Raw genomic sequence first — 10245 nt, forward strand, 5'->3', positions numbered from 1 at the left:
CTTGCCGTTTCTCCTGGTGGGTGCAGCCCGGGCCGGCCTCCTCCCGTCCCCAGCAGCACATGGGAAGCCTGCTTCAGCTGCATGCTGCTTTTCCTGGCCAGTGCTGACCCGGTCCTGCCCAGGTGGGTACTGCAGCACCATGTCAACCTGGGTCATGGCACTAGTAGGCCAAGCGGGCCCCAGGTTAACCCCGGCCTGGCTCCGTCGCTTCTCCAGCACCAGGTCAACCCAGTTGTAGCCAAGCAGCTCCTGCAGGACCATGTCAGCTTGGGCATGCGTGCCATGTCAACCAGCACGTCAACCCCTGCAACTTCATTGGTGTCAAAGGTCACATGACATCACTTCCTGATATGATACCACTTCCTGTGACATCTTTGAATATGGCTCACCAGCCCACTGGGTGATAAAAAGTTCATGATCCAGCCCCACATTCAAAAAGGTTGGACACCCCTGGTCTATAGGGACAAAACATGTGGTCAAAGAGATTTTCCAGTAAAGTAAAAAAACCACATGAGAAGACCTTATGACTGAAACAGTGTCTCTCTACAGGACAACATGGTTGTTTTTTTGCCCAATAGAACCTGTTTGACTTTCGTATAAGATTCCATTCCCACTACCCTCTTCATATGTCATGTGTCTAACTACTTGCAATTGTTCTTTATTAACCTATTAAGCTAACTGAATGGAGCAAGGATACATTTTCAGACTTAAAACTTCTGCAGAGGAATTTCATTAAAATGCTTTTTGACATGAGGAAAATGGGTCTGCTTGACTGGTGGTGGTGATGGTAGAAATACTTGTTCCTAGATGCCTAGGTGATACATGTTACATATACAGCCTGTAGAGAGCATCCTAAACTATTAAAGCAAGCCCTGTTTTGCTACAGACCTTAAGAGAGATTTTACCATGGAGTTCAAACAGTTTCTGAATTGACATAAAATCCAAATGGCAAGAATAAAGGAAGGAAAGGCTAAAACTTCAGCTTATAGCTTAGCAAGGGAATTGACCATGCTCTTCTTTGAATCTGAGGTGAGGTTAGTATTTGGCCCACACAGCATCTAGGTAAGATGAGAGAGATCTGTCTTCTCCATTCCTGGAAAATACCATTTAACATGTTTGGTATAGATGCTTGGATGTCTGAGAAATTATGCTATTCAGAAATCCTTCCTCGTGCCAAGGCTAGTGAGTGTATTAATATTCAAACCTGGCAATAATGACAACAGAGTGGAGTTAAACAGGAATCCAAGTACATCTTCTTATGCAGTACTGCCCTAGAGAAGAATAAGAGATTCTTGTTTCTGCTGGATGTTCTGAGCTCACTGAAGCCAAGACTTCCAGACTTCCCTATCAGTTTCTTAGCCTTTTGTTAACTAGTTAATTTTGTCAGTCTTTTGTAAACATATGGCTGACATTCTTGTTCCAAGCTACATTGAAGTGCTGATGGACAGGTTGGCTCATTATGACTATAGGCCACTTTTTCTGTGGTGTTAGGAGCTCATCCTAATGCCAAATATGTTCTTTGTGTTTTGACTAGATGAGTGTATGAAGAGGAGGGAGCTATATTCTGAGTGGTTTAAAAAGTTTTTCCCTTGATCACACATGACATGCACCCAGTTTAAACCAAAGATCTAAAATCATTCCTATGCAGGTGGCACAAAGTGCCTTAGTGAACATGTAACGAATGGCTGGTTCATTCACTAGTTCTCGGTAGATAGTTGCCCATTCAACAAGTAACAGTTGCATTTGACTCTGATTAGACAGTGTTCCTGGACATAGTCAAGTCCTACTTGCTTCCCAAAAAAAGGAGGTTTGTAGTCTCCTAATACTACTGTGCGGGGAAGCTTACTTGTTCACAGAATAAACTACCAAATTCTGGCATCCATAGTAAAACATTTCATAAACACTACGTTCATTAAAAGTCTCGAGAAAAACCCATTATCTAGGTTCAGTACTGATTTTTCTGAATGCTGTATGAATTATTTATCTTAAGCAGTCAAAGTCTTTAAGTTCTCTGGTGCTAATGGAGTTTAACATTTTACAGAAACTTACCAGTTTCATAGTCTTAGACTTGTTATCCATACATGCTTCTATAGGTTTAAGAAAAAAAACAAAAAAAACTTTTTTTCTTTTTCTTCTGAAGACTGTGTAAACAGTTGGACAATATGAGGCAAAAGACAGACTTAAACTATACTTAAACCCATATCTCCAATCAGCTCAGGATATACTTTTCCAAGTGCAGTCTGACCCAGTCACTAATTATGCAGATCCTGGTAAGGGTAACTTAAATACTGGGTGTTTTCTAAGCAACACCAACCCCCCCCCCCAAGGAAAGGAAAGTCAGTTAACGTACAATAACCCCAGTAGGGTAAGACGCGCTATATTATCACAGTTTATGTTTTGCCTGTTTCTCTAAGATCAGAATTGTGAAATGCCATGGCGGAGCATTGAGTTCATGGTATCTCAATGAAGTAAAACATGGTAGTAATTGGAACCTACCAGTGGTAGAGGAACACTGGTGTAGCCACTCGGTGGCTGTACTCTTCAAACATAGACACTCTTGACAATTGGAGTACTGGTGAGTATTGTACTCAGTCAACTTGTTTGAGTCTGTATCGAAGGGAGTGTGCTATTTAACTGTATGTGTTTGTTATTTATGTAGGAGTCTCTTGTGTTTAAATGGATGACCTCCCCTCTGAATTCCTGTTAAGAAGTTTGGCTGGGTAGGGTGAATGGGGCCAAACTAGATAGTATGTAAAGCAGCTGGTGATGTAAAGCAGCTGCATTATCACTTGCACAGTATTTTAAGACGTATTCGTTTTCTCCCCTTAGAACTGTCCTCCGTGTCCTAATGCAGATTTCTCTCCCTTTTCCCAACTATCATTTATAGAGTCATACATTTTTGGAGATGGGGAGAGAGGGAAATTTTGAACAGATTTTTGGTACCTTGTCCTTCTATTTTCCCCTCTTTGTTTGATAACCTTAGCTGTGATTTAAAGTATCAATGCCTGTGCCTCTTATTATAGCGGTCTTTATGGAGTTTGTTTAACACATCTACCAGTTTATAATCTGTAAAGTCTCCTTACACTATCCTTTTAAATCTGGTGAGAGAGTCTTGCAAAAGTTCTTGTATTTACAAGTATAATAAGCTGTTTTTTTAAATATTCTACTTTTTGACCTAAGAAATATACATCTTGGTGATAGTTCTCTTAAATATGTAAGATTTTATTATTTAAATTGGAATACTATTGTAAATGACAAAGCCTAATAGAAGTAGGAAATATGGTGCGTGTGACACATTATACTCTGCCCGTGGATCATTAACACTGCTGATATTGTACTTTCTGCGTATTTAAAGTTTCTAATGTAGAGTTTAAACTCGGTACAGGACTGATGCAACCACAAAGAAAGCTTACATGGGAGACATTCAGAGCTGATACCCTTAAACATTAGTCAGATTACTTCTTTTAATCATCCTTAGTTGCTAATACAGAATTAACTCATCCGATTTACTTTTACAAATGCTCTAGCTGCAGTTCTAGAATTGTTTTTGCATGTCACGCATGATAATGTAAGTTCAGTTTGTGGATCGAAATGAATACAATTTAAGTGCTAAACTACTCAGTTGCCATCTCAGATATATCTTGATTGTGAAATGTCATTTATTTAACTGTTTTGAGATTGTTATTGTTGAAGAAGTGAGAACTCTGTGCTGAGGTGTATAGTGTTTGTGCAGCCATGCTACCCTACCAGAATCTAACTTTTCTTTTGAGAAATAATTTATGCTGTGATGAATGGAATCAAACATGAGAGATCGAGGACCAGAAGCAGAAGAGCTTGTGCACCACAACTGCCGCAAACTTATAAAAAATTCTGGAATAAAGCTCAACTAAACCAAATGCGAAGCAACGTGTTGACTGCCCTAGTTTGCAGCTTCACACTTTGTGACACAAAGTCAATGTAGGCTTAGTACACAACGTTCTCTATTTATGATCATCTTGGCATATTACAGTATTGTAAATATATCAGATCTTATGATTTTAGAAGCAGGTTTTAATTTCCTTTTCCTTTAAATGTCTGTTGTCTCTCTGAAGACCTGAAGTATATTTATAAATTCAAACAGCCATAATGTGTGTTACACGCGCGTGCTTGCCATGTTGCTGCTGTCTGCATTTTCCAGTATAATGTATTGCAAATGCAGCTTTCTTTTTGCCTCTCAAGGTGTCGCCCTGCAGGGCGGGAAGCAGGGGCAGTTACCAGTGCTATATATGTATGTGTATATATGGTCATAACTGTAAGATGGAAAGACTCCTTCCATTGGCTGCCTATAAACCCAATGGTCCTATTTCCTGAGGGATTTAAATTTGGTATTAAATAAGATGAGGGTAGCCTTTTGGTTTTGATTATATTACATACTGTTTATGATAAAATATACTGATACTCTGGTGCAAAATAATAGTTGGTGTTATGATCTGTCATGTTTGAATGCAAATCATTACGTTTGTGCTCCTGGTTTCCTAGAAGTGTTGATAGATTGATGTTTAATATATTTTATAACTAATGCACAGCCATATTTCTGACCAATATTTTTAAATAAACTAATTAAACTTTTGCAGTAAAAGTTGCATTTATATTCATACCTAAGACTACCTAGAGGAATTACTAGTTAAAGGATCTAGAATGAATTGGCATAGTAGTCTCCAAACTTGCAGATTGCAAAGCTCTTAATAAGCCTTGGAGGGCTGACTCACTCGTATGGTGCATGATCTTCTTGATTACAACTATCAAAATCAAAAGAAGCTGAAAAATAAATTTAAATAACCCATGTCAGTAGTTACCATAAACTGGTGGACTGAATTTGTCATCAGTGAGAGAAGAGGTGGTGTGCATGATTGTGAATGGAAGGCAAGGTAGCCATGGGAAAAACAGACATTAGGAAGTGGTCCTTTTTGGGGCTAAATCTGCAATTTAGCACCACCTCCTCTGCATGCTTATTTATATTCACAGTCTTACTCCAGTGCCTTTACCCACATCTCAGGCCCTTGAGCTCAGAGATCTTGGCAGGGGGAAGGGGAGATCCTAGCAATGCCTACGCAGCATGCATGTGACATGTATCAAAGTTGTAAAGGACAATACATTATGCTCTTGAGTTCTTCTTAACTGTCTCTGTCTATACTGTCGTGTTCTTTCTAGTCTCACAAGGATGCATTTGCCTTACAGCCCTTTTTGAAGCCTTTTGTCCTAGGGGCTTGTTTTTTTGCTGGAGGAAGCAATCTTACCTCTCTGTACTCAAAGCCATTTAGTGTTGTACAGTGAGGGGGGTTATGTTGAACATCTTTGGGACTCCTTATTCCTCTGAAATTCAGACACTTGTCAAAAAAATCTTTTGTAAGGGTAAAGAGGGGTGGGAGGGGGAATTGTGGTATGCAGGGGGGAAACCACTTTCTGGACAGCTCTAACCTAAAACTTGAATGCTTGAATCATGCTTGAAACCTTGAATCAGTTTGCTCTTGCTAACCCATAAACCAATGTTTCTGAGCTGTTTTTATGTGCGGTACAGCCAGAGAGGCTGGAGTTGATGCTCACCTACTGGTCCTGTGTTGCCAAAGTGAAGTCTTAATTGCTGCCCCAGAGCTTGCTGGTCGCTGCCATGACTGGATTTAGCTCCTCAACTTACATTTTCACTGACTGGCTTTCTTGCATGCACCCCAGCCTCTGGCTTCTTTACTATTCGTTCCTTCCAGGAAGAGCACACACCAGCTGCAGATGCTTCCTCAGCCTGTCAAAGGGTTTTTAAACCTGAAAGCTTGCTAAGAAGAATTTTTCCAACTATTTGAGTTGGTCTAATAAAAAATATCAGATTTATCCAAAGGACCTTGTCTGCCTATGTCCTTAGACTAATATGGCTACAGCCTATACCCCTGGATCACATTAAAGAGTTTGTGATATGGGCCTCAGTTCTTGTGCAATGGTTTGCTTTCCTATGAAACTGTTATAAGTAATAGTGTCTGTCTTTCAGCCAATTGCCAAAATGTTCATATATTACAAACTGATAGTACAGTTAGTTGCTAAACCCCAAATTAGTCCTGGGCAACTTTTTAAGCAGTGCAGTATTTAGGAAGAGAGGACTGTTATCTGACTGAAAAAGCAGGAGCAACTTTAGATAATTTGATGGTAAAGACCAAGGTGTTTAACCAAGCACTGATGTTAAAATGCACAGCCCTCTTGCTGCTCTATTAAAGTTCTGTGCATATAGTTGGTATTATAGGACACACAATCATAGTTTGTTGGTTGGTTGTCTGTTTGTTTTTGTTTGTTGTCCTGCAGAGTTTAAAATCTAGAAAGAGCATCACCAATTTCTTTAGTGATCTAGAGCATAAATTGTTTGATCCTTGAGAAATGCAGCTTCAATGTATCTGTTTCTGCAAAGCTTGGAACTTGTTTCAGGAAAAGTAATGAGTTGCAGCAGAATATTCCCTACTGCATGTGAATAACTGCATTTTTAATGATAATCTTAAGTGTTTGTAGGCCTTTAGATTTCTTTGAAAGTTGAAGGGTTCCTCTGAAGGCTTTCGGGAGCTTTTGCATTGGAATCTCTCAGTTGTAACAGTCAGGCATATACATGGTCTGGGGTGACACCTAGATGATGCATGTGTACTCCCTACAAAAAGGGAGTCCACGATCCCCACTGGCTACCGCCAATGCTGCAGGTGGTCGCCGACCCTCGGTTAGCGTTCGCCACCCTCTCTCCCCGCCGCTGATAGTGCTGCCGGCTTCTGCGGGAGTTTCCCCGCTTACCACTGCTGTGGTCCTGCCACCATGCTCCCCCAGCCACCAGGGGCATGCGTCATTCATGTACATGTTATTACAAGTTGTCAGTCAGTTGAGGTTTTCCTCTGGAAAAAAGTACTCAGCTTCTATATCTGAAGAGCACATGCACATACATAAAAGAAGCTAGAGGTCCACATCCTGTTTCATCTTTCTATGCTTAAATGCTACTTATCCAGTCCTATGTATATAGGCTTCTGGAGTACTTGCAATAGATCTTACTAACTTTCTACATGTATACCTACTCTTACCCTTCTGAGCATGTACCACTTATGCTTTGTGGAAGAATAGGAGAAAAGGATCTTTTTAGCCTAGGGATTAGGGCATCTGCAGAGGGAGTGGGATACCCAGGTTATAGGTCCACCTTGCCCAAAAAGGGGTTGGAACCTGCATCTCATTTTCCTGCTGTTAGAGCTCTTCTCAGGCCAGGGGATACAATGCTGCCCAGAGAGTTCTCCAGATGTCTTTAAAGTGAGCCCACTAGGCAGCCAAATGAGGAATATGTTGGGCCAGAAGGAAGGTAAAGCTGACAGCTGTGACTCAGTAAGATAGATTTTTCTGCAGCAGGGTGAGACCATGGGTTCTAGTCTCTGTTTCCTCTGACTTGCCCGCATCTCAAACTTTTAATTTCTTTGACTCGGAGCATGTGCGTATGCATGTGCATGGGGGGAAGCTGCTTTCTTCTAACTACTTTAACTCAATTCTCCAAAAAAAAGACTTTTGGTCAATGTTCAAAATTAGCTTAGCAGGGAGTTATGAGGGGAGGGGGGAAGTAGCTGGCAGTCTCTAGGGCTGCAGCTAGGGAACAGAGGAGAGGGGCCAGCCATTCTGTGGAGCAGAGCCCCACCCAGCTCTGAAAGCATGCCAGGATGCTGGGGGTGTCTGGTTTATCTTAAACCAGTCTGGGACAGACATTGCATAAACCAGTTTGAGCCAAATCAGTTAAGTCTTGATACTACATTCAACCAGGTTTATCTCAAACCGGTTTCAACCAATCTCAAGCTGGTTTATGTGCACTGAGCACCTGTTCTAGTACAGGTTTAAATCAGTTTCTGATCACCTAAACCAGTTTATGTGTAATGACTGTCTCGAGCCTAGGTGTCATAAACAGGGCTGCTTTAAAGGCTTTTTTTATTAGATTGATGTCCTAACCACCCTTATCAACAGCAGCATGTAGCTCAGTAATAAAGTACAGGAGGAGACATGGGCCCAAGAACCTGAAATTAAGAGCATTTGCCCAGAAAACCAAAGACTTGTGTTCTAGGCCTCCCTAACTTGCAGAACATTTAAATTCATAGCTCCCAGACAAAAGTTATAGTCATCAAACTCTGAATAATCAAGGCCACAGGTTTGGCATGGAAAGCTTTTCTATCTCTTCCAAAAGCTCAGCCTTCAAGTTCTGATAGAAAGCACTGTGGTGATCCATACTGCAAACAGAGAAGGTAGAGCAAGATTGTCAGGAGGTAGCTGACTATGGAACTGATACAGCACCAAATCAGTCTCATCGTGGTGCTATGCATAAGAGCTGTTCAAAGTAACCTGGTACCCCAAACTCAGCAAGACATAGTTTACTAGTTATGAATGGATTCTCAAAGACTTTCACTAAAGACCTCTTTAACCAAGAAGTTCTAGGCATTTTGTTCCTGAGGTGGCATGAGTCCAGACTGCCTTCCCGTGGACCAAAACATGATGTGCTTTCCTGTCGATCCTGTTTAAGCTTCTTTGTCTTCAGGAAAGTAAAACCAGATAAAAACCCACTAATACTGATAGCATCAGCCATGCAGATGCTATCAATATTAGTGCTATTATTCTTATTTGATGTATTATCAACTAAGCTGCCTATTGTTTTTCTTATAGCTAGACCCCTCACCTTACCTGACAGCACACACACACCAGCTGGGTAAGTATTATAGGCAGGAGCTGTTCTAGACAAGTGCAAGATTCAAAGAGAGACTGATGTTCCGACGTAAATCAAAATTTTTTATTTCTGGAGTGGTCAATGTCATTTCAAGCTTTAGAGGCATCTATCCTTGTAATCATGGATTATCAATGTCTTTCAAATATTCAGTCAGCTGTGTTATGGTTCATTTAGCAGTAGTAGTTGTCTGTCACCCTCCAAATTCATACTTTTGCATCCAGGTGTATCTAAAATTCTCAAGGGTCTGTTTTCTCTCATGTGCAATTTATTTTTTCCCCTCCTTGGGCATTCATTATTAATGCACCGTAATCGGCGCTACTGCACATCAGCACAGATGAACGGGTGTTTTTTTGTGACACAACTGCACATAAGACTAAATCTACTGTGCATTTCCACACCATGCTAATGCACAGTAGAATTAGTCTTCTGCACCTTAAGCATCTTGTGTAGATGTGCCCCTTGTGCCTGAAATATTGTAAACCTGGGCCTAATGAATCCCTCTTTGGGCTTTTAGAAGAATGCTTTTTAGATCACCTTTCTAACAGCATTTTTGGTGGGTGTCTTCATCAGGTGAAGGGGCAGCGAGAATTGAGTGGTAATGTTAGGATGTCCTTACATGCCTTTTCACAAACAGGAAGTGACTCTCTAACGCACTGATTTGAATAGATTCATTTCCTAGTGTTCCCCCTGAACCAGGCGTTGGCAATTCATAGCTCACAGGCTGACTCCAGCCTGAGAAGAGACTGGATCCAACCCGTGGCAGCTAAGGGAATTAGCAGTATGTGCCAGGCAGGGCAGTGGAGGTGGCATCCCCAGAGTCCTACCACCTGCTTCATTCAGTAGTCCCTCCCTCCATAGCATCTGCTCCTTGGCAGCTACGGGGCAGTGCACAAAAATCTGTAGCCTGTAGCAGGGGCTGTGTCGGCAAAAACTTGCCGAGTCCTGTAACCTCATTCATTTATTGGGGAACATCTACATGTGATGCTTTAATGCACATTAGCCTAAGTTAGTATGCATTAAGGGCACCTGTCTACATGTGTGCACCCTTAATGCTCATTAAAAATGGCAAATGTGGGCTATTCATGCCTAAATATAATACCTGCAAATGCAAGTATCAAATTTAGGCACAACTAGTTAAAGCACACTAACAAACATGTAGATGTGTTAAAGTGCATTAACGCTGTGTGTATGTCAACTAACTTGGGACTAACTTTAGTCCCAGGTTGGTCCACACACAGAGTTAATGCACTTTAGCAAGTGTCTACACATGCAGGTGTTAATGTGCAATAAGCTAATATGATTTAAATTTATGTGCACTTAAATGCACGTGTAGACATGCCCTTAGAGAAGGAAAACCTCACATGCTCAACTTTAGGACACATTTCTCCTCCTTTTACAGAACAAAGCTCTTTTGCAAGTCCTAAGGGTCACTTGTAGTGTTTGTCAGCAGATGTAGAGGGTTAGCTGTTTCAACTCTCCATAAATATATCTGCTGACCAGCC

This window comes from Alligator sinensis, unplaced genomic scaffold (genome assembly GCF_000455745.1).
Source record: "Alligator sinensis unplaced genomic scaffold, ASM45574v1 scaffold442_1, whole genome shotgun sequence".
Taxonomy (NCBI): Eukaryota; Metazoa; Chordata; order Crocodylia; family Alligatoridae; genus Alligator; species Alligator sinensis.